This window comes from Jaculus jaculus (genome assembly GCF_020740685.1).
Source record: "Jaculus jaculus isolate mJacJac1 chromosome Y unlocalized genomic scaffold, mJacJac1.mat.Y.cur SUPER_Y_unloc_3, whole genome shotgun sequence".
Lineage (NCBI taxonomy): Eukaryota > Metazoa > Chordata > Mammalia > Rodentia > Dipodidae > Jaculus > Jaculus jaculus.
Window position 1 is genome coordinate 313930 of NW_025423388.1, and position 26040 is coordinate 339969.

The 26040-nt window shown below is 41.6% G+C and overlaps 1 long non-coding RNA gene across 2 annotated transcripts; it reads left to right on the forward strand.

The window, feature by feature from the left end:
- Positions 1-11202: 11202 nt before the first annotated feature.
- On the forward strand, positions 11203-25742 carry LOC123457215. 2 transcript variants are annotated; one of them, XR_006634944.1, is made up of 4 exons: positions 11215-11286; positions 16256-16350; positions 22005-22089; positions 25451-25742. It is a non-coding gene; the product is annotated as an uncharacterized LOC123457215 (long non-coding RNA). The 2 variants fall into 2 exon arrangements; XR_006634945.1 differs by lacking the exon at positions 16256-16350 and having other exon boundaries at positions 11203-11286.
- The last annotated feature ends 298 nt before the right edge of the window (positions 25743-26040 follow it).

A 26040-nucleotide genomic window follows, 5' to 3' on the forward strand; every position in this document is an offset into this window, starting at 1 on the left:
ACTCGCCAAGGACGGATGATTTCTTACTTCATATTTCACATATATTTAATTTATTTTCAAAAGCAGAATGGAAAACGTTCTTGAGATGTAAACAGAAGTGTCCAATATCTTCCCACCCATCATAAAATTAAGTGTGTAGACATCTACATTGGTTTCTTCACATATCATGGTTATACAGAATTTTTTAAAGATTAAAATCACATTCAGTAAAAATCTTAAGACACAATGAACAATGCAGTTAAAAACGTTTTAAAGTTGATTTATGAAAACTGCTATTTTATACCCAACATAAAAATTTACCAAACAAGAATTAGGCCCAGATAATTTTTTTTAATGAAGTGTTTATTGAAGAAATAAACATTCTTTTTTAAAAAATATTTTTATTTATTAATTTGAGAGTGACAGACAGAGAGAGAAAGAGGGAGAGAGAGAGAGAGAGAATGGGCACACCAGGGTCCCCAGCCACTGCAAACTAACCCCAGATGTGTGAGTCCCCTCATACACCTGGCTAATGTGGGTCCTGGTGAATTGAGCCTTGAACCTGGGTCCGTAGGCTGCACAGACAATTTCTTAACCACTAAGCCATTGCTCCAACCTCAAATAAACATTCTTAAAAGTGTAGAAACCCATTAGATTCCATATTGTTCATGGGCTGCAAAGAAAGAAAACGTAACTGTATGCATGTGTGTAAAAACCATGTGGCTCCACACATCCCAGTTTTCCCACTGCTAAGGTGCTGACAGAGGAGAAATTACTGGGCTCAATAGACAGCCCGTCTATCTAGTATAATTCACTGTCACTAAAAGTAAACAAAACCCTATATTGCTGCTGAAAACACCACTAGTTTGCTCTATTGCATTTATATACACGAGGAAACAGTGCATGTATGCCAACCCACACAACAGGACACACAAATAAAAGTTCCATATAACAAGCTTCCCTAGCTCTCCTAGCCAATGCTTCTGAAAAAGCTGGCAATGGACACAAATACAGTAGCTAGACAGACAAATAGATCAGTGCAGAAATTAACAAATGGTCCTAAATGTCAAGCCAAGCTTTATTCTCTTATAACATGCTCAAAACAAAAGAATTTCTAACCATGAAAATAAGGAGACACAAATAAATGATATAATAAGAACTTCATTGTGATAAACATTGTGAAAACATGAGATCTTTATTAATATACAGAGCCACATCCCAAACGGTTAGTCTTATAAGAACAATGATTTAATGAACACTATCAATAAATGCAAATGTCTTAAAATAGGTTATTAATGATAAGAATGAGGAAACTGTAGAGACTTTTTTAAAGTTAACAAGATTGAACTAGCTAAAGAAAATCCTTTTTTGAAACAAAAACAAGAAAAAGTTTTCTTCACTGCTGAAACATAGAAAATTATTTCAAAAGAACATAATTTTGGGCTAGAGAGATGACTTAGTGGTTAAGGTGCTTCCTTGCAAGGCCTAGGGACACATGTTTGAATATCCAGATTTGATGACACCAGATGCAGAGTAACGCAAGCACAAAACGTTGATCATGTGCCAGGAAGGGGTGCTCGTCCCTAAAGTTTGTTCACACTGACTGAAATCCCTGAGACACTCATTCACCCATTCCCTCCTTCTCAGACACTCTTTGTGCCTATTTCTATCCCTCCCTCAAAAAAAGAACATATTTTCATAATTCACTCTAAAACATCAAAAAGATATAAACTGTGTAATAACCTTTAAATAAACAAGTTCACCATTATTATGACACAATCATAAGCAATAAGAACTATGACAAAAGACATTTGTATGTCAATAACTTTGATGAACATAAATGAATACAGAGTAAAACTCCTTGAATATCTTTAGCTGACTCAGAGTAGTAAGTGGAGTTTTTGATTCAGTCAAAAATAGCCTTAGTAGATTTGAAGAGCAAGTGAATGATTGCCATTCATTTAGAAATGGACTTAGTAGTGTCTGAACAGTAAGTGTTGGAGGTACCTGATGCACTTAATTGCCTTAACAAAAATCTTCAAATGCAAGTGTAGAAAGTACCCTCTTTGAGAAATAGACTTTGTAATTTCAGATATACAAGTGTAGAAATATTCCCGCTGAGAATTAAATATTTGTCTCTCTTTCTTTTTTTACGCAAGCTCAAAAGACTGGACGTTGTATAAGAGATAGCAAGCAAGAGAGAGAGATGGACAGAGAGAGAGAGAGAGAGAGAGAGGGAGAGAGAGACAGAGAAAATTGGCACACCAGGGTCTTAGCCAAGGTAATTGGCTACAGTATGACATGTGCCCCTTTGTAGGTATGAGCACATGCATCACCTTGTGTGCCTGGCTTATATGGGACCTTAGAGAACCAAACGTTTTCTTAGGCTTTACAGGCAAACATCTCAACTGCTAAGCCATCGATTCAGTCTCAGAATTAGATTCATTTAGCCTCAACCAGCAAGCGCATACATAGTCTTCATTGAAAATGTGCAAGGTTCCTGTGAACAGAACATGAGAAAATTGTGGGATACACTTAAACGTCCTAATATCGGAATCATTGGAATACCAGGAGAAGAATTTCCCAGACAAAAGGCATGGAGAACTTACTTAACACAATAATTGAAGAAAACTTCCCCCGTCTCTTAAAAGAAAGGACCATCAAGATTGAAGAAGCAAACAGAACCCCTAACCGAATAGACCAAAGGAGAAACTCCGCAAGACATATTATCATTAAGACTCTAAACATTGACACCAAGGAAAAAATCCTAAAATCAGCTAGGGAAAAACAGCACACCACTTTCAAAGGAAACCCCATCAGAATTACTTCAGACTTCTCAAAGGAAACCTTGAAAGCTAGAAGGGCCTGGAATAAAACTCTCCAAACGTTAAGAAACTATGGCTTCCAAGCCAAACTACTCTACACGGCAAAAGTCTCCCTTATAATAGATGGTGAAAGGAAAACTTTCCATGACAAAACTCAGCTTTACAATTATATGAACACAAAACCAAACCTACAGAAAGTACTCCTGGAGATTCTCCACCACCACAACATGGCAGGGATCAATCAAATCTCACAGTCATCACCCTAAATATTAATGGCCTTAATTCACCCATCAAGAGACACAAGCTAACAGGGTGGATCAAAAAATTAGACCCCTCAATCTGCTGCCTTCAAGAAACCCACCTTACCACTAAACACAGAAACCACCTCAGGGCAAAAGGGTGGAAAACAACATTCCAAGCAAATGGGTATATGAAACAAGCAGGTGTAGCTATATTAATATCAGATAAAATTGACTTCAAACGAAAAACAATCAAAAAAAGACAAAGAAGGCTACTTCATACTTATCAGGGGAACAATCCATCAGGAGGATATTACAATCATAAATCTGTATGCACCAAACACAGGGGCACCACAGCTCATAAAACAAAACCTACTTGACAATAAAACAGAAATAACCACCAACACCATCATAGCTGGGGACTTTAACACACTATTATCAGTAATAGACAGATCATCCAAACCGAAGCTCAACAGGAAAGTAAGAGAGCTCAACAAAACCATAGAGCACATAGACCTAACAGACATATGCAGAACTTTCCATCCCAAATCCACAGACTACATATTCTTCTCAGCAGTCCATGTAACATTCTCTAAAATAGACCATATACTGGGTCACAAAGACAGCCTCCACATATTTAGGAAAATCGACATAATTCCCTGCATGATGTCAGATCATAATGCTATATTCGTAGAAATCAACAACAACAAAAAAACCAACAAGAACCTGAACGACAACTGGAAACTGAATAGGTCACTCTTAAACAATAAATGGATAGTGGATGAAATAAAAAATGAAATTGCAAAATTCCTGGAATTGAATGACAATGAGAACACATCAAACCAAACCTTATGGGACAAAATGAAGGCAGTCCTCAGGGGAAAATTCATAGTACTCAATGCCTTCATAAAAAGGACAGAAAGGTCCCAAATCAATAGCCTAACCATCCACCTAAAGGCATTGGGAAAACAAGAAAAATCCAACCCAAAGAGCTCCAGAAGGAAAGAAATAATTAAAATCAGAGCAGAAATTAATGAATTGGAAACCAAGGAAACAATTAAGGCAGTTGACAAATCAAGGAGCTGGTTCTTTGAAAAAATAAACAAGATTGACAAACCTCTGGCCAACTTGATCAAGCAAAAAAAAGGAGAGACTCCAAATTAACAAAATTCAAAATGAAAAAGGAGAGATCACAACAGACATCAGTGAAATCAGCAAAATCATCAGGACTTATTTCAAAATCCTGTACTCCACAAAACTGGAAAATGTGGAGGAGATGGATAAATTCCTGGGTGCATATCATCTACCAAAGTGAAAATCAGAAAAGATCAACCTCCTCAATGAACCCATCACACTCATGGAGATTGAAAAAGTAATAAAAAACCTCCCCAAAAAGAAGAGTCCCGGACCAGATGGATTCCCAGCTGAATTTTATAAAACCTTCATGGAAGAACTCAAACCAATCTTCCTAAAACTGTGCAACACAATTGAAGAACAGGGAAAACTACCCAACTCCTCCTATGAAGCTAGTATCACCCTAATCCCAAAACCAGGCAGAGATGCCACAGGAAAATAAAAATACCAGCCTATTTCCCTAATGAACATAGATGCAAACATCCTGAACATAATACTCGCAAACCAAATCCAACAACACATCAAAAGCATTATCCACCTTGACCAAGTAAGATTTATCCCAGGAACACAAGGGTGGTTCAACATATGAAAATCTGTCAATGTAATATACCACATAAACAAGCTTAAACACAAAAACCACATGATCATTTTGAAAGATGCAGAAAAGGCATTTGACAAGATACAACATCACTTCATGATCAAAACATTGGAGAGAGTCGGCATGGCCGGTTCACATCTTAATATAATAAAGGCAATATACAAAGCTCCAAAGGCCCAAATAATTCTTAATGGAGAGAGACTGGAGGAATTCCCATTGAAATCAGGAACAAGACAGGGATGTCCTCTCTCACCTCTGCTTTTCAATATAGTTCTGGAAGTCCTAGCACAAGCAATAAGGCAGGAGAAGGAAATAAAAGGGATACAATTTGGAAAGGAAGAAGTTAAGCTACCTCTATTCACCGATGACATGATTGTGTATGTAATAGACCCAGGAGACTCCATCCCCAAACTCCTGAAGGTGATTAACTCCTATGGCAAAGTAGCAGGATACAAAATCAATGCACAAAAATCGGTAGCATTTCTCTATGCAAATGACAAAGACACAGAAAAAGAAATAAAGGACATATTCCCATTTTCAATAGCAACATAAAAAATAAAATAACTTGGTATAATGTTAACCAAGGAAGTAAAAGATCTATACAACGAAAATATAAAATCTTTCAAAAAAGAAATGGAGGAGGACTTGAAAAGATGGAAAGACCTCTCATGCTCCTGGATAGGCAGCATTAACATTGTGAAGATAACAATCCTACCAAAGGCAATGTATAGATTTAACGCAATTCCAATTAAAGTCCCTACAGTGTTCTTCACAGAGATAGAAAAAATGATCTCAAATTTCTTATGGAAAGGCAGAAGGCCTCGCATATCCAAACATATCCTCAGCAAAAGAAATACTTCTGGTGGCATCACCATACCTGATATAATGCTATATTACAAAGCCATAGTAATAAAAACAGCATGGTACTGGCATAAAATCTGGAGTGTAGACCAACGGAATAGACTTGAGGACCCGGATTTTGGGCCAAGCAACTATAGCTACTTGATATTCGACAAAGGCCCAAACAATATAGACTGGAAAAAAGATAGCATCTTCAACAAATGGTGCTGGACAAACTGGATAACCACATGCAGGAAACTAAAACTTGATCCACACATTTCACCATGCACAACACTCAAATCCAAATGGATCAAAGACCTCAACATAAGACCAGAAACTCGAAAACTACTGGAAGAAAATTTAGGAAGTACATTCCATGATATAGGAATGGAAAAAGACTTCCTGAACAAAACCTCAGTGGCTCAAGTTCTTAAACAGTCACTCAACCATTGTGATCATATGAAGCTGAAGAGTTCTTTACAGACAAGCATATAATAAGCAAAGCCAATAGAATACTCACAGAATGGGAGAAAATATTTGCAGGTTATCCAACTGATAGAGGCCTTATATCTAGAATTTACAAAGAATTCAAAGGTCTAAACAATAAGAAGACAAAAACCCCACTCACAAAATGGGGCACAGTGTTAAACAGGCAATTCACAGAGGAAGAGATACAAATGGCAAACACACAATTGAAAAATGTTCATCATCCCTAATCATCAGAGAAACGCAAATTAAAACAACTATGAGATCCCACCTTACCCCAATAAGGATAGCCAACATCAAAAGGTCAAATGAAATTAAATGCTGGCGAGGATGTGGAGAAGCAGGGACACTCATTCACTGTTGGTGGGAATGCAGGATGGTGCAACCACTTTGGAAAGCAATATGGAGACTCCTGAAAAAGCTGACTATAGAAATACCAACAGATCCAGTTATACCATTACTGGGCATCTACCCTAAAACCTTCAAACCAAAAGCCAGAGAGATTTGCTCAACCATGTTTATAGCAGCTCAATTCATAATAGCTAAAAGCTGGAATCAACCCAGATGTCCATCATTAGAAGAATGGATAACAAAGATGTGGTATATCTACACAATGGAATTCTATACAGCAGTAAGAAAAAATGGCATAAAGAAATTTGAGGAAAAATGGTTGAACCTGGAACAGATCATTCTCAGCGAACTTACCCAATCTCAGAAAAAAAATTGACACATAGTCTCACTCATCTACAACACCTACCCTGAATCGACCCCAAGTACATTACATACCCAGCAAGCACCTCATGGACTAGACAATAGGATGGATGGGAGGGCGGGGAGGGAATCAAATGGTGGAAAACAGTAATCTGGACCCAAATGGTAATGGTACCATAAAATTCTACTTCTTAAAGACAGACTAAATGGCTGAAGCTTCACTAGACCCTTACAAGAAACACCTGAACCACAAGACACTGGAGAGGGTTGGATCAAAACTGACCTAAATCTCCTACATCTCCCCTCCCTCCCTTTCCCCCTCTCCCCTCTATCTCTCTCCCATCTAACTCTTGTATATTAGTTATGTTCTTCCTCAATTTCTTAGTGGACACTGACCTGAAACCCCCACTTCCAGCTTGGGCCTACCATCCACAATGAGCTTTTGATCAGAGAAACCTACAAGGTTTCCCAAAACAATGACAGACTTCTGTCAGAGTACTTGATGACCCACCAAAGGCCAGTGGTAAGATCCTATTGCTGAAGACACCATACGCAGCTGACCCGTAAAATGGAAGGACATGGCTGGAAGCTAGGAGAAAGTCAGTCCACAGACAGTCAGCGTGTCTAGTGCCAGAAGATGCTACGTAGGCCACTGGGGGAAATGACCAAGATCTGTCCAAGCAAAACATTGTTTAACCTAATTAGCAACAAATAACCGGATGTGATGCCCACAGAAATGCAATAGGGGTACACAGCCATGGTGAGGAATCAATTGCTCTTGATTTGGCTAACTGATCCACTCAGTGGTACTAGACCCATAGCTGGAGCTGGGAAACAAGTCAGAACTATATCCAAACACAAGCCCACTCTACAATATCAAGCTACCATCAATCATGGGGTATAAGAGGGCCTACACCTATCATACTGTCTATCATAAAAGTAAGGGTTATCTCAATTTTCCGGGTGCTAACTTACTCACTGTTGGAGAATCTGCTTCTCTTTTCCAGATAGATGCAGATCCTAAGAAGAGAGCTGCCCCAACATACCTCAAAAGGGGCCCAACTGAAACTAAGGACAACTGGCAAAATAAGCAAGGGTGATGTTTTCCTGTGAACCGGATACCAGCACAAAAGGGAAGGAGACTCAACACAGAGAAAAATCAACTCCTACCAAATCAGAGAGGCACAGACTCAGAGGCCCCCAACACCTCAGCAGTGAAGCAGACCAAAAATGAACCCAACATGGCTCAGGGAAATTTTGTGGAAGAGGGGGCAGAAAATATTTCAGAGTCACATGTTGGGTCATGATTTGCAGAGACATTTATCATACCAATAACTGGGGGCTAACTCCACAATGCACGACGCACTTTCATTAACAAGGAGGGTGTAATGGGAGGGGGTAGATCACAGATGAGCCTAAATAATGGTACCAAACTGCCTGTATTTACTGAAAAGAAAACTAATAAATTAAATTAAAAAAAAAGTAAAGTGTACTCAGTGCTGTGACCACGTACCTGACAAGAAGCAGCTTAAGGAAGGAAAGGGAGTGTCTTCACTTACAGTTCCAGGGGTAGAGGAGCTAGTGTCAGAGAAGGCATGGAGACAGGAGAGGGAAGCCAACTTGTTTCCAAGCAAGTAGAGAGCAAACAGGAAGTGGGGCAGGGATATGAAACCTGTAAGCCTCAAAGAAACTCTTACAGCTGAGCAGTCTATGCATGCTTCCATCCCACTTGGACACTGTAGTATGTAGGGAGGAAAGAATGTTGAAGCACCCTAATTTCCTAAATATATGGTACATGGTAAGGGTGGGGAATGAGTAACTTACTATATAGCAGATTGCAGACATAATAAAGTACAAAATAATTAACTTGATTTTTGTGTTTGCTTTTTAAAAAAAATTAATTTTTTTATTAACAACTTTCATGTTTGTAAAAAAAAAAATACCCCATGGTAATACCCTCCCTCCCCCACTTACCCCTTTGAAACTCCACTCTCCATCATACCCTCTCCTCATCTCAATCAGTCTCTCTTTTACTTTTGATGCCTTGATCTTTTCCTCCTCTTATGATGGTCTTATGCAGGTAGTGTCAAGCACTGTGAGGCTGTAGATACCCAGGCCATTTTATTTCTGGAGGGAGCATGTTGTAATTAAATTAAATTTCAAAAATATTTTATTTACTTCTTTTGAGAATGGGAAAGATAGATAAATAGATAGGCATATATGTAGATAGATGGGGGGGGGGGAGAGAATGGGCCACTAGGGCTCCTAACCACTGCAAATGAACTCCAGACCCATGCTTCACATTGTGCATCTGGCTTTATAGAAATGAAAACTTTATAAAATTAAATTCAATCCTTAAAAAATGGGCTGGAGAACTTGCCTGATGGCTACGATACTTGCTGGCAAAGCCAGTGGACCCAGGTTCAATTCCCCAGGACCCATATAAGCCAGATTCACATGGCACATGCACCTGGAGTTTGTGTACAGTAGCTGGATGCTCAGGCATGCCCATTCTGTCTCTCTGTCTCTCTCTTTCTCTGTCTCAAATAAATAAGCATCAAATCTTCGTAGTTTTACCATTAAAATGCAAGTCACCTATCCACTGTTCTGTATAGCTCATAGCAGGAACTATTTTACAAACTTGGAAATAATGACACCATACACACAGTGACAGAGATCACTTGGCCTCATGTATTTTTCACCCGAGAAATTTCTTGTCAGTTAATTGAATGAATCATGTTGTGCGAAAAAGCCTCATATTTTGCATTAGAGGTCTTGGGGTTGTGTTGTAGATCTTCTTGTTAAGCTGTCATCCACAGTAAGTTCATGCTTATGAGGACCTTGAGCTAAGTCATCTATACAGTGCTCTTGCTAAGACAAACCCTTCCACCAAATTGCAGAATCTTCCTGGATAGCTAATGGCCATAAAAATGAAGTTAGCTGCAGAGTTTAGAGCAAATTTATAGATGTCATAAAAGTCTATAGCCCTTTCCTTAAATAGCAAGATATATATATATTTCTCTTTTAATACTTTATTCATAAGAAATTAACTACTTCTTGAATAGTAATTTGAATTCCTTGAATAGAAAAACTAAATGTAATGTCTTTTCCTGCAATATGTCATTTGATAGAAAGACAATAATGTTTAAGGCCTTCATACATTTAATGGATAATGGAGATTAGAACTTTTTAAAAATGATGAAATTTGTCCTTGAATAAAAGGACATTGCAGTCAAATCACTATTCAATGTGTTTGTCTTGTGTGAACTTCCCAAGCTATTTCTTTAAGAATCATTGACTGTTTGCCACCTCAGTAGGAATTCATAGAACTATATCTGAGAAAGAATTTTATTGTAGAAAGATAAATGATAAGTGTGGTGGTTTGATTCAGGTGTTCCCCCATAAACTTAGGTGTTCTGAATGCTAGGTTGCCAGCTGATGGGGACTTGGGAATTAAAGTCTCCTGGAGGCAGTGTATAGTTTTGGGGGTGGGCTTATGTGTGTTATAGCTAGTTTCCCCTTGTCAGTATTTCGTACAGTCTCCTGATGCTATGGGCGTGCTCCTATGCTTATGTTGACCAAGCAGTGATATCTACCCTCTGCTCATGCCTTCGTTTCTTCCTGCCATCATGGACCTTCCCCCTTGAGCCTGTAAGCCAAAATAAAACTCTTTTTTCCATCCATTGCGAACCGGACTGCAGCAGTAAAGTGGTACCGAGGAGTGGGATTGCTGCTAGACACCTGACTGTGTGTCTTTGGCCTTTTGGAGCTGAATTTCAAGAGGAATGTGGAAGGATTTGAAACCTTGGCCTAAGAGACGCCTTGCAGTGCTGTAAGTACAGCTTGATGGCCTACTCTGGCCAGAACTGAAAACCTGAACACAGTAAGACTGTGGACCGTGAGGTTTAGCATATTATGAGGGTGAGAAAGAGCTTTGCCTGAACTGTGCTACAAACAGTTTGTGTGAGAAGCTTGCTGTTATCCCCATGTCCTGAGAAGTTGTGCAGGGTTGCTTTGCATAGAAATAAACTGGTGTGAGCAGAGGGATATGGCACAGAAAGAAAAATCTTTGGGTGAACTGTTGCCCATTCAGCTGCCATTGAGAGATTACAGCCTTTGAGATTGGGCTAGCTGACCTGCACTGGGGCAACAAGAAGAATGTAGACTCTTTAGAAGGGGCCTGAGTGCTCAAAGAGTGTCCTGTTCTTCAAAGTCTGCTTTATTCCCCCCTGGATTAACAAACTGGCACCCTACCTGGTATTGTGGAGTATAACAAAGGCAGCAAAGAGAGGGCCATTGAGATTTCAACATGATCTTGTGTTTTAGAAATATCCATGGGCAGTGTTGCCTGCATGGAGACCCCATGGGGCCATGAGGATGAGCCATGGATTGCAGTGGAGACCCAGTGGAGATGCCGGGACCACGAGATGGCTGCTAATGGAAGCTTCCCACCACAATGAGGTTTCCCAGGACTGTAAGTAGCCTAGCTGGAGGGGTGGGATTTGAATGCCAGAGACTTGTTGCTGGTGGGAATTATTGTATTTGTGCCGGGCTCTGCTGGTGGGCAGGTAGTGCTGAGGAGGGACCCGGCCTGATGGTTCCTCCCAAGGGGTTGAGGAAGAGGGTGGACATCACATGACCCAGAATCTCTGCTAGTCACTGGAGAAAAACCACACTGAGTCGGGAGTCTTGTGGAAGCAGGAGCTCACAGGAACTCGCTTTGTTGTTGTAAGCAGTTGCCTACATAATGTTGGGGATGAAGGTGGGGATTTTAGGATGGGGGGAGGGCAGAGAGGTAAGGGCCAATAGTAAACTGTGACTATTGAAATGATAATTCAAACTTCTATGTGGAGGTGGGAGGCAAGAAGCCATTAGGCATCTTGCTGAGTCGTAGCTGGCCAGAGACAGCTCACCAAACTTTAGCTAGGCTCAGGAAGTTCTCCTCACGCCTGAGCCTTTCAGGGCCCAACATCTCCCCCTTTTGTTTTTGTAAGAGCATTAGTCACCATGGCCCCTGTCTTAGGTTGTCCCCCTCTGGAGATCTTACCTGTCATTGGGAACCAGGTGTTTAGCTCAGAGCATTAGTCACCATGGCCCCTGTCTTAGGTTGTCCCCCTCTGGAGATCTTATCTGTCATTGGGAACCAGGTGTTTAGCTTGCTGAGAAGCCACTCCATGGCCAGTTTTAGGTTGTCCCCCTCTGGGGATCTTACCCATCATCGGTCACATGGAGGGCAGGGGAGGTGGCAGTGGGTCATCTGAGGAACTTAATTCCTGAGTTGCCAGCCTGTGATAATGTATCCACCTGATGAAGTTTTATTTCCTCCAGCTGCTGGTGAATAAATTGTGTAATTTTGTTAATTACACAACGCCCAACAGTGAGGAGAAGAAGGAGGGGATGGAGGGGCCTAAGATAAGGGAGTAGGTAGGGTAAGAAGCCATGTAAGCCCGTCCACAGTGGGCTGTCCTGAGGGTCCCGACGCCTCCTCTCCAAGTCTTCCTGGAGCCTCTTAATCTTGTCCTGGACGATTCTTGATTTACTGGTGTAAAAGCAGCATTTTTCCTGTAAAAACAAGCATATGCCTCCCTTTTCAGCCGTTAATGGGTCTAGTCCCCTCCTGTTTTGTAGGACTACCTCAGCCAGGGAATCTAGCTTCCAGAAATGATATCTACATCTGGGATTAAGGTGGCTGGGGCACAAAGGCCCATCCAGTTGGGCAGAAAGTCATAGGCCATTCCGCCTCCGCAAACATAAACCGTTCCAGAAGGCAGGCAGCGTTGAGCACTGGGCTCAGTGTGTTAAAAGTACAGAAGGAAGGATGAATATACCCCACATCTATACTGGAATTATTAGGGGAAGGCGGGGCCCAAATGCCCAGAGGAAACATTGGGAAAAGCTGGATGGGGATGGGGAAGGTGGCTGAGCAGTGTTTTTAAGGACATATGGGCAACTGTACTGCAAGCAGCCAGGGAAGCTCAGATATTTTAGGTCTCTCGCTGGTACCCAAATGGGTCTTTTTCTTTTTATAAAGCTTTCCCATGGACAAAAATTTCATGAGCTTTACATTAAGTTTTTATCAAAAAACTCCTTTCTGTTACAGAGCTTTTGTACTTTAATCACTTCTCAGTACAAAAGATTATCTCAAGGTTGGGAAGCAAATAAACCCTTTGATCGTAGCAATACACATATAAATCTTAAGGAATGGCCAGCTCTTATTAAACACCGAATGTGTATAATCTTGCTTACATGTAGATGCTAAAGTCTTGTGAAATGGCCCAGAGCTATGGATACAAGGCCAGCCAAATGGCTCCAGAGAATTACACAGAATGAGCAAAAGAGAAACACCTATCCAAGAAGTGAGAGAATTCCATCCAGGCAAGGCAGAGTTAAAAGCAGATATTAAGTCATCAGCACCTTTAGCTGCATCAAAAATAAGATGATTATTTTGCAAAGACAAAATCTCTGAATGTAACTGAATCAGATCCAAGGAAATATTATTATTATGTCATATGTCTCTTAAATATATTTTCCCAATGCTGTTGACTGTCATTATACTTTTTTAGAAGTAACACAAACCCATTGAAAATCTACATGACACTCCAAATGAGTTCTAACTTTTAACCCTAGTGTATAGAGCATCTAACAGGTGAAACTGTATCTAGGGTAAGGATTGAGCCCAAGATCTCAAAGAGAGGCACAGTTTGAACTTTCTCAGGAGCTACTTTAAAGCTGAGTATGAAGGTTAGACATTAAAAGTACAAGCCTAAAGCCAAATGTTTTTATTTATTTTTATTTTTTATCTTGAGGGAGGACTCACTTAAACCCTCTCCCTCCTGTGAGGAGCGGGTCTGGTTCTCTCCAGGCCCCAGTCAATATGTCTCTCCATCTTACCCAGATAGAACTGTAGGTAACAGATGAGGACCAATGTTTTTGAAAAGGGGATAATTGTTTATCTTTTTTAGAAAAAATTAAAATATTTAGGGCAAATAATGCCTTTTTTAGTTGCTCGTGTGGGAGTAAGGATTCCCCCTTTTGTTTTTGTAATTGCGACTTGAGAGTTTGATTATATCTTTTAACAATAGCTTGGTCCCGGGGTTTGTATGGGATGCCTGTGGAATGTGAGATTTTCCAGGTCTGGAGAAAATCTATAAAGGCCTTGCTTGCAAAGCAGGGGTCATTATCTGTTTTAATTTGATCAGACAGCCCGAGAGTGGCAAAACATTGAAGCATATGACTAACTGCATGTTTAGATTTTTTCCCCAGCATGTGCTGATGCCCAGTAGGTGTGGGAAAAGGTACTGACTGAAAGAAAAATATCAGTGAGCCCAGTCACCACTAGAGGGCGGACTTGTCCCCACCTGGGTCATTCCAAGGGAGCCACATGGCAGTCTCCCAGGAGGTGGACTGCCTGCCAACTCCCAGCAGGCACAAGCTGCCAGCAGGGGGGTCATCTATTTAAATTACCATATTTTGTCCTTGGCTCCCAATAGATTTATAACTGTCACACATTATATATAAATTGCATCCAGTTTGATTTTAAAGATCCCCACAGTCTTGACCAGTTTAAGATATTAAGACCTGTAAAATCAACCAAGTTAAACACTTCTAACATATAAAGGCACAGAGTAAACATTTTTAACTGGTATAAGGCATAGCAAGGAGAGACTAAAACAATGTAAATTGAACCATCATAACGTAAAATTAGTCTCAGTGCCTGTAATTTTAACTTGTTTGAGGTTTTTTTTTTTAAGCTTAAAATCTTAAATCTCAGCCGGGTTTGGTGGTGTATGCCTTTAATCCCAGCACTTGGGAGGCGGGGGTAGGAGGATTATCATGGGTTTTAGGCCACCCTGAGACTCCATAGTGAATTCCAGGTCAGCCTGGGCTAGAGTGAAAGCCTACCTCGAAAAACCAAAACAAACAAACAAAAACCAAATCTTAAATCTCTCAGTCCAATATCTCTAGCCATGCACATCAGTCCATTACAGACTTAACCTTGATTAAACTCTCTGGGCCTGGGTAGCAGGACACAGCCAGCCCTTATGCCAGTAGCCCAGTTCCAACAAAGTCCCCTGCAGTCTTTCCTTCCCCTTAGAAAGCTATAAGCCAAGCCTCAAAGTTTAATGCTGTCTGCACTTAGCATTCCCAGATTCTTATCAGAATAGTCCATAAAATGTGGCTTACCACTCCAGAAGACACCTTCAGTTGCAAGCAAAAAGTCCATGCCTATTCCTCCAAAGTAAAGGTTCCAAAAGATCAACATCCACACAGTCAGGTTCATCTCAGTCCACTTATCAGGTAGCTTCAGGTTCACTGAGATATACTTCCACACCAGGCACAGTTATGGAGGAATGGATATTTATTGAAGCTCACAGATCCAGAGGAAGTTCCATAATGGCAGAAAAAGCTGGCCGGCCTTCACAGGCCCAAGAAGAGAGAGAGAGAGAAGCACAAGCCTTCAGAAATACAAAAGCCGCTGGCAAACTGAAAGTGAAAGGAAAGAGAAAGGGAACGAAGAAATGTTGACAAGCAAGCACAGGTTATAGAAGCAAAGTTTAGCACATTAAATATGAAGATTGCCTTATAACTCTAAGGGTACGCTCACCTGCACATGTACAGTCATTACCTCCTCAGTGAATGCCTCCCAAGGGGCACTAGTCTGCTGGGTTCCCAGAGCCTCATGTGGAGGTGCCAGGCCAGAAGCCATTACACATCTTGCTGAGTCCTAGCTGGCCAGAGACAGCTCGCCAAACTTTAGCTAGGCTCAGCAACTTCCACTAGGCCCCAAGCCTGGGCCTTTCACGACCCAACAGACTTGGAGATTTGTCACTGGCTCAAGTTGTTGGACTTGAAACTACAGAATTTGATGTTTGCCCTGGTTGTTTTAAATCTTGTATCGGCTGAATGTTTCTTTGCTATGCCCAGTGACATCTTTTGCAGTGTAAATGTTTATTCTGTGCCATTATGGGTTTGGGGGAGATTTCTTTTTGGTATTATGACTCAGTTAAAAGACCTTGGATCATGGAGATGTTTGAACATCATTGGGATTGATTAAAACCGACAGGGACTTTTAAAGTTGGAATGAATGCATTGAATTTTAAATCATGTATGGTTATCAGTTTATGGGGGCTGGGGGCGGAAATGTGGTGGTTTGATTCAGGCGTCCCCTATAAACTTATGTGTTCTGAATGCTATGTTACCAGATGATAGAGATTTGGGAATTAATGCCTCCAGGAGGGAGTGTATTGTTGGGGGCGGGCTTATGGGCTTTATAGCCAGCGTCCCCCTTGGCTGTGTTTGGCACACTCTCCTGTTGCTATAGTCCACCTTATGTGGGCCAGGGGGGTGATGTCCACCTTCTGCTCATGCCATCTTTTCCCCTGCCATTGTGGACCTATCCCTTGAGCCTTTAAGCCAAAATAAACCTCTTTTTTTTCCACAAGCCTCTCTTGGTTGGGTGATTTCTACAAGCAATGTGATCCTGACTGCAATAAGCAACATTGAAAAAATTCACCTGTTTCCCAGCCTGATGTCACAGGTCTGAAATCCCAAATTCTTCAGATGTTGAGGCAGGAGGTTTACAAATTTAAGGACAGCCTGGGTCATTTAGTGAAACCTCGTGGTGTTGTTGAATCAGTTGTCCCTCATGAGCTCATGTGATTTTTTTAAATTTTTTTTTTTCAGGTAGGGTCTCACTCTATCCCAGGCCAACTTGGAATTCACTGTGTAGTCTGAGGTTGGCCTCAAACTCAGAGCGATCCTCCTACCTCTGCATCCCACTTACTAGTATCAAAGACATGCACCTCCACACCCAGCTAACTCACGTGATTTTTAATGCTTGATCCCCAGGTGATGCAAATTTGGGAAGTGGAGCCTTGTTGCAGGAGGTGTGTTGCTGGAGGTGGGCTTAGGGGTATTATAGCCAGCTCATCCTTGCTAGAGTTTGACTCACTTGGTTGCTGCTGGTTTCTAACTCTTGTGGCAAAGATGATATCCATCCAGGTTCTGCTCATGCCACACTTTCCTCTGCTATCACGGAGCTTCACCTTGAGACCTTAAGCCAAAAGAAATCTTTTCCACCCCTCTTCTGCTTTTAGTAAGGTGCTTTGTCCTAGCAATGAGATGGTTACTACAGTACCCTATCTCAAAATTTAAGAAGTACATAATAAGGGGGGGGGGCGATATAACTCAGCAAGAGGGCATTGGCCTAGCATGCACTAGATTCAATTCATACTACCAAGATAAAGTGAGATAAAAAGAGGAGGTAAGAGGGAATGAGGAAATGGAAATAAAATGAAAAATGGAAGGAAAGGGATGGGAGGAGTGAGATAGGAAATCCACCCAGGTGTCCATCACTAGAAGAATGGATAACTAAGATGTGGTATATATACACAATGGAATTCTATACATCAGTAAGAAAAAATGCCACAATGAAATTTGATGAAAAATGGTTGAACCTGAAACAGATCATTCTCAGACAACTTGCCCAATCACACATAGAAAATTGCCACATAGTCTCACTCATCTACAGCACCTAACCTGAGTCTACCCAAGATGCCTTACATACCCAGCAAGCATCTTGAGGACTAGTCAATAGGAGGGGTAGGGAGGGAGGGAAGGGCAACGGAGGGCATGGGGGACACAAATCTAGACCCAAACGGCAATGGTACCATAAAGTTCTACATCCTAAAGGCAGACCAAATGCTTGGACATTCACCAGGCCCTTAGAGGGAACACCTCAACCACAAGGCACTGTAGAGGGTATGATGAAGACTTACCTTAATCTTCTAACACCTCTCTCTCTCTCTCTCTCTCTCTTCTCTAACTTTTTTATAATAGTTGTCTTTTTCTTCCTTGCCTTAGTGGGCACTGACCTGTGACTCCCAGTACCAGCATGTGGCTATCATCCACAATGAGCTTTTGATCAGAGAGACCTACAAGGTTTCCTAAAAGACAGATTTCTGTCAGAGTACTTGATGACCCACCAAAGGTTAGTGGTAAGACCCTATTGCTGAAGACACTGTATGCGGTTGACACCTAAAATGGAATGACATGACTGGAAGCTGGAAGAGAGTCAGTCCCCAGACAGCGCATCTAGTGCCGGAAGGTGCTACATGGGCGACTGGGGGAAAATGAACAATATCTGCCGAAGCAACTAGTGGTCTAACCTACTTAGCAGCAAATAACCTGTCATGATGCTCACACAAGTGCAGAGTGGCACACAGCCATGGTGGGAAACCAACTGCTCTTGATTTGGCTAACTGATCCCCTCAGTGGTATGAGACCCATAGCTGGAGCTGGGAAACAAGTCAGAACCATATCCAAACATAAGCCCACTCTCCAATATCAAGCTACCATCAATCATGGGCTACAAGAGGGCCTACACATATTAAATTCTCTATTAAAAAAAAAAAGTAGGGCTGGAGAGATGGCTTAGCAGTTAAGCGCTTGCCTGTGAAGCCTAAGGACCCCGGTTCGAGGCTTGGTTCCCCAGGTCCCACGTTAGCCAGATGCACAAGGGGGCGCACGCGTCTGGAGTTCGTTTGCAGAGGCTGGAAGCCCTGGCGCGCCCATTCTCTCTCTCTCTCCCTCTATCTGTCTTTCTCTCTATGTCTGTCGCTCTCAAATAAATAAATAAAAAATGAACAACAACAACAAAAAAAAGTAATCCCATTTGTCTGGTGCTAACTTTACTCTCTGGTGGAGAATCTGCTTCTCTATTTCAGATATATGTAGTTCCTAAGGAGAGAACCAGCCCATCATATCTCAAAAGGGCCCTGGCTGAAACTAAGAAAAGTTGGTGAAATAAGCAAGGGTGATGTTTTCATGTGAACCGGATACCAGCACAAAGGGGAAGGGGACCAACACAGAGAAAAATCAACTCCTAACAAATCAGAGAGCCAGAGCCTCAGAGGCCCCCAACACCTCAGCACTGAAGCAGACCAAAAATGAACCCAACATGGCTCAGGGAAATTTTGCAGAAGAGGGGGCGGAAAGAATGTCAGAGCCACATGTTGGGTCATGATATGCAGAGACATTTATCATACCAATAACTGTGGGCTAACTCCACAATGCACGACCCATTTACATCAACAAGGAGGGGCCAATCAGGAGTGGGTAGGTCACGGATGAGCCTAATAATGCTACCAACTTGATTGTATTCACTGAGTTCAAAACTAATTAAATAAATAAATAATAATTAAAAAAATAAAACAAAAGCCTTGAAAGATAAAGGAAAAATTATAGTGAAATAAATATGCATCCTTATAAAATAGCTTTCACATAAACTGACTTTATAGCAGTGTTAATGAAATTTTAATTAGCCAAATTACAAAGTAAAATGTAATAATATTTATCTTTTACAGTATTTTAATAAAGATTACAGATATTTCCATTCTTAAGTTTTTAGTAAAACTTTTTTCAAGTATCCTCGCTTTCTGATTTGTGTTAAAATTGACAATAAATTTACTCTGCTGTGACCACATCTGTTTAGTCAGCTTTTCCTTGCTAAGGTGAACACCCATCCAGATAGAATTTATGGGAGGAAGGGTTTATTTCATGTTTACAAAAAATCCAAGGGGACACCATCAGTGACAGAAGAAGCTTGCTCCCTTTCATGGCACCAAGCAAAAAGAAACAGCAACAGCAAGGAAGCAAGCAAGAACTGCCATAGCACAAAGTGTTCTCCACACACTTTTGGGCTGGAATTCAGATCCACCCCTAAACACACCTTAGGGCTTGACATTAAGGTCCATCTCCAGTGACATGTCCCCCTCACCTCTCAGCAAGGATCTGCCTGCTAGGGGCTCAAGCAGGATGTTTAATTTAAAAATGTCTGAGGAGCCGGGTGTGGTGGCGCATGCCTTCAATCTCAGCAATCTGGGGGCAGAGGTAGGAGGATCGCCATGAGTTTGAGGCCACCTTGAGACTCCATAGTGAATTCTAGGTCAGCCTGAGCTAGAGTGAGACCCTACCTCAAAAAACAAAACAAACAAACAAACAAAGTCTGTGTCTATGGGGTTGGGGCAACGGCTCAGTGGTTAAAGGGACTTGCCTACAAAGGCACCCTGGGTTCAATTCCCCAATACACATGCCAAGCCAGAACCAGAAGGTGGCACATATGTCTGGAATGCATTTGTAGGGGTAAGAGGCCCTGACATGGCAGTTCTCTCTCACTCTCTCCTCACAAATAAGTGAATACAGTGTTCTCTTAAAGTCATGTGTGTATTGTTTCACTTCTGACATGTTGGCACATGTTGCAAAGGTAGCAGTCTTCATCAGCCTCCAAAACTTTCCTTTGCAAGCACATATACATTTTACCTAAACTATATTTGAACTAAATGTATTGTGATTGCACGTCAACCTCAACATAAACAAAAAACCACCCTAAAATAAACCAAATTTGCAATATTAGCACATAAAAAGAATGATATATGCCAGAAGCATTTCAATAACTTTTGAATTTGAAGAAATAACTGTAAGTTAAGTCATTTTATGACAAGATTTTGGGCACATACTATAGAATGAATAAAAATCAAAAGCATTAGGATAAGTAAAACAAAAGCCGACAACGAGAGGTCATGTCCTTGTGTTTGGACACAAATATCTTTAAACACTAAGACATCTTCCCAGTCTGTATCCTGGCTTTGAATTCTCACTGTCGAGTACAACCAAAGATCATGGGCCAGAGAGAACGGTTTTCATAAGAGGACTGAAAAGTGGAAAGAGACAAGCACACTGGAGCAAACCTCAGGTCTTCAGGATGACACAGTGATCATTTCTGTTATTTTTGTTTTTTTGTCTTTGTTCCTGCTTTATAAAAACTATGTATACTAGACATTGTTCACCTGACATATAGAGTATTGAACATGCACAGAGCCAAAAGAGGTTTAGGAATATTTTTAAATGTCATGATTATACCTAGAGCTCTGTATGCTAATTAAAATATAAAATCAATATTGCTTTTTCAGCTAAAATGTTGCAAGTATATTTGGCAAGGATTTCCAGCCCACTGCAACCAAATATCATGAACAAATAACCAACAAAATCCATGGCCCACACAAAGTGAAAGTGGAGACTGCCAGTTTTGCACTCTTCTCTGTGATGGCAACTGGAGACCTTGCCCACTCAACAAAAGGTCCAACACATTTCAGATGCAGCAGTAGAAAAGGGGAATAATTTAAGCTTGTTCCAGGTCAGCCTGGGCAAGAGTGAGACCCTATGTTGAACAAAACACCCAGGCACGGTGGCACATACCTTTAATCCCAACACTGGTAGGCAGAGGTAGGAGGATCCTCATGAGTTCAAGGCCACACTGAGACGACATAGTGATTTCCAGGTCATCCTGGCCTACAGTGAGACCCCATCTCAAAAAGCCAAACCAAACCAAACCACACAAACAAACAAATGAACAAACTATATATATTATATATTATATATGCCACTTCCTATGAAAGGAAGTGGTTTAGGAGTAAGATTGTCAGTTTCTGAAGGCACCAGGCATGAATTATTTCACATCCAAATTGTCCTGGTGATGCTGTGAGTATTATGCCTGTAGGTAGTTAAAACATTCCCTTTAAATTTAAAACGAATAAAATGTGGCTGAGTCAAAAGTTGATCAATGTTAGAACCTTGTATTTCGCAGAATCAGGAAAATGTTGCTTTTTCAGGGAGAGTGTGGTTCCATACTGGGACTTCCAGTCAACATTCTGGGTTTTGTCGTTGTTTGGTTGGTTGTTTTGTTTGTTTTGTTTTCTGAGGCAGGGCCTCTGTAGCCCAGTCTGGCTGGGAATTTACTATGTAGTTTCAGGCTGGCCTCAAACTCACACAGTGATCCTCCTGCTTCTGACTCCCAGTTGCTGGGATTAAAAGCATGCACTGCCACACTCAACTTCAACATTCTGAACGAACCTTCCCAGTACCAGTGATTATGATGAGGACACCTCTGTGTGAGACACATAAAAGAGCAGTTTGTTAACTGAAAAATATGCTCTTTGTTCACTAGACCTTAAGAGGATTCCATGACTGTTTGGGACTAGATAGGGGCCACAGAAACATGATATATCTCCAATAAATCAATACATCCTTCATGTTGTAATGCCTGTGAGAAGTTCATGGGTGGAGGAGCCAAGTGAGGCTTTATTTCTTAGGACATTCTGTCTCACACACAATCTCATTTACTTGTCTGTGCAGGAAACATCACAGAAACCGAAACACCCAGCACAGAGCTATTTCTGAGCAAGATTCCACGAAGAGAAACTGATTAGGACACACAAAGGTAGGGCTGAAATGGACTGCTTCATTTACTCAGTTCTTCTGTTACTTGCCTTCATTTGGGGGTACATTTCCTCTATTGAGACTGGTTTAATTGATTTTAGGATGTGGGGTGCCATAATGAGATGGTTATGGTAATGGACAGTGATTAAGATGTTGAAGATGGGGCTGTAGACATAGTTCACTTGGTAGAGTGCTTGCCTAGTATGTACAAAGCTCTGGTTTCCACACCCAGCATTGGACAAAACCTCTCCTGTGGATGTACACCTGTAATCCTAGCGTGAGTGAGTTCAGGTCCAGCCTGGAATATTGAGATACTGTGTAACATAAAGAAAGATGAGGGGATGGAGAGATGTCTCAGTGCTTAAGGGCACTTGGATGCAAAGCTTGGTGGCCTGGGTTTGATTTTCCCAGTACCCATGTAAAGCCAGATACATAAAGGTGGAACATGGGCCTGGCATTCCTTTGCAGTGGCATCAGGCCCTGGCACACCCACCTCATTTATGAGCTCCAGCTCTCTCTCTCTCTCTGTCTCTCTCACTCTCTCCTTAAAAAAAAAAAAAAGTATTTTAAAAAGATAGATGAAATTGTCCTCTAGTGAAGTCAAGCATAAATGACCATATGATGCAATCTTGTTTTTGAAATCATAATTATTCTACACAAATGAGCCTTTTCTTTAAAGTTAAAATAACCCTGCTGTGTGATAACTTAGGAGTCTGTTTATAAAATTCTAAGTACTGAGAAAATATTGCTACAAATAATGAGAGATGTAGCACAGCTGCTAATGTTGATTATAACTTAGCTCAGTTTGCTATTAGTATATATTAACTGTACAAAATGGCGGGTTTGGGCTGGAGAGATCAGTCACTGTTTGAGACGCTTGCATGCAAAGCCTAATGACCCAAGTTTGATTCCCTAGTATGCATGTAAATCTTTGCAAATAAGTACAAACAAATAAATAAAATGAATTTTTAAAAATAGCTGGTTTTATAATGACATATTTTCATATATATATATAAATGCTTTGATACAAATAGCCTGCGGGCACAGTTGGAAGATCACAATGACAGACCTGGGATTGGGGTGCTTTTCAGTAATGATCATGGGAAGGCCTCTGTGCTATGGTGGTACTGTGGCCTCATTGTATATCTGACCTGAATAATATTTTGGAAAACTGACATATATGTAATTTGTGTATTTGTGTGTGTGCATGTGTGCAATGTGCACACACACAAATGGGTGCACCAAGGTCTCCTGCTGCTGTAATGGTATGAACAGAGCCCAGATTTGGAGGCTCGGCTAGCAAACGTCTTTGACATATGAGCCACCCCCCAAGGCTCCACGCTGCCTCACACCCACACTTTGACCAAGTAGGTGCTGAGCCCTGAGCTAAGCAGAGAGAATGAAAACTGCTTTTCCAGTTCCCATCCTTCTCCAGGGGTGTGACAGGAAATGGGATCTGTTTCTCAACACTTGCAGGACTGGACCGTGTCAAAATTTACCTGTCAGAAATCAGGGGAGAATTCTGAAAATGTAAACTACACTTTTATCCACATTCCTGAGGAAAAAAATTGTAGCTGAGTGCAGGTCAAGCACTCCTCCACATTTGAGCACTTGTTTCTCCTCTAACTGACTATGAGTCACCATGGTGACATGACATGTCAGAGCCCATGGTGACATCAGCAGATTGTTGCTTCCCTACAAAGGTTCTAGAACAGACGTGCTTTGGACCAGGCAGGACATGATTAGTGATCCTCAGAACAAGTAGCGCAGATTTAGTGTAGGACTATGAACACTAAGAGCATCAAAAAGAATGACAAATCCATTGGGAAACCAGTGGTTGGTGAACAGCCAGCTAGAGCAGCCCCATCTGAGGCTTCATGTGATCCAAACGGGGACACCAGAGGAGGTTCAGAAGCTCAGAGTGGCCAAGGCAGGAGTCGAGATCCAAGCCTCAGAGAGAACCTCCAAACAGAACCAGACCACCATGCAGCCAGTGAGGAAGGCACCTGCAGCCTCCTGGGGCTTCCCTTTCCCAGAAAACTCTGGGCAGTAGTGGAGAATGAGGCCTTCAAGTCTGTGGGCTGGAGTGAGAAAGGAGACACCGTGAAGATTGAGGGAGAACTTTTTGAAGCAGAGGTCCTTCACCGCAGTGGTGCAGATAAAATTTTTGAAATGGACAGCTTAAAGCGTTTCATCTGTGAACTTAATCTTCATGGGTTCAGGAAGATACGCACAAAGAATTCACCAGTGCACTCTGGAAAGAAGAAAATGATGGTAGAGTATATTTGTGTCAAATTTTCTATGAAAGATTATTCTTTGCCTAGAAAAAATTCTTTTTTTTAGATTCCCACTACCAATGCCATGAACAATGGGCTGTAAGCTTTCCATTTTCTGTGTTAATTAATTTATTTATTGACAACTTCTGTACTTACAGACAATAAACCATATTTCCCTCCCCTCCCCCACTTTCCCCTTCACAATTCTGGTCTCCATCATATCACCTCACTCTATCCATTAGTCTTTCGTTTTTTTTTCTCAATTTTTATTAACATTTTCCATGATTATAAAAGAATATCCCATGGTAATACCCACCCTCCCCCCCCCTTACCCCTTTGAAATTCCATTCTCCATCATATCCCCTCCCCATCTCAATCAGTCTCTCTTTTATTTTGGTGTCATGATCTTTTCCTCCTCTTATGATGGTCTTGTGTAGGTAGTGTCAGGCACTGTGAGGTCATGGGTATCCAGGCCATTTTGTGTCTGGAGGAGCACGTTGTAAGGAGTCCTACCCTTCCTTTGGCTCTTACATTCTTTCCGCCTCCTCTTCCACATTACACCCTGAGCCTTGGAAGGTGTGATCGAGATGTTATCCAGTACTCCAGTCACTTTTTTTCCCCAGCACTATCATACCTTCTGAGTCGTCCCAAGGTCACTGCCATCTGAAAAGAGAAGATTCTCTACCAAAACTGAGAGTAGCATTAATATAAGGGTATGAATATTAAGATAAGTCCTTACTGGGCAGTTTGATAAATCTTTTCATTTTCAAGGATAACTGAAACTATTCACTGACTGGTAACTGTATAGAGTACAAAGTAGAATGTTTGATATTAAAATGTGTGCAATCCCCTTAGATAGGTGCAGGCTAGGAGGACTCTTGGAGGCCAGGTCATGGCCTACATATGGTTCACAACCTTCAGCTGTGAGCATTTTGTTTCTAGTGAGGCCATGCTGAAGGGCACCAGGACCATTGAAAGCAATGGAAATGATTTTCTCCATCACATAATCAGCTGAGTACGATGGGACAGTGTGACAGTCATGCATTCTTTACCTCAGAATGACTAAAAGCTTTCTTTTCCTTTCAGATCTATCAAAATGCAAACTTTCAGAGGGATAACCCAAGGCTGCTCGAGAACATCTGGAGGAGAGGATGTCAACGCAGCCCTGCTCAGGAAGAGCCATGCTGCAAGAGAAGGAAGCTCGTCTGCCCCCAACGCTCTCCACACCTTCAGAAGAAGAAGCAGGAAAAGACCATTTCCCTGAAGGAAGCCCCCAAGAAACAGGCACCCCAAGGCCAGGGCACCTTCCTTCCAGCTGGTGTCACTGGATGCCCCCTAGCACTATGCCCTCCTGAGGAGCACAGCGTCCCATGTGGAGAATGCCCCCCTGAGGATGGCCACAAGGTGTCTCCGGCTGGTGACAGAATGGAAGGGTCTGGGCAGGTGAGCATCAGACCCTCATGGTACCCTGATTGGGGTTCAGTGATATCTTTCTACAACAAGTGTTCCTCCATGCTGAAGGCTGCCTTGGCAGCCATTTCCTTAAGTGAGCTGTCTGATGGGGAGAGAGAGCAGGGCTCCACCAGTGAGTCCTCTGCTGAGGAAGAGCAGGAGGGCTTCCATCAAAATAAGTGTGTAATCTGTGTGCTATACAAGGACACTTCTCGTTCATGAGC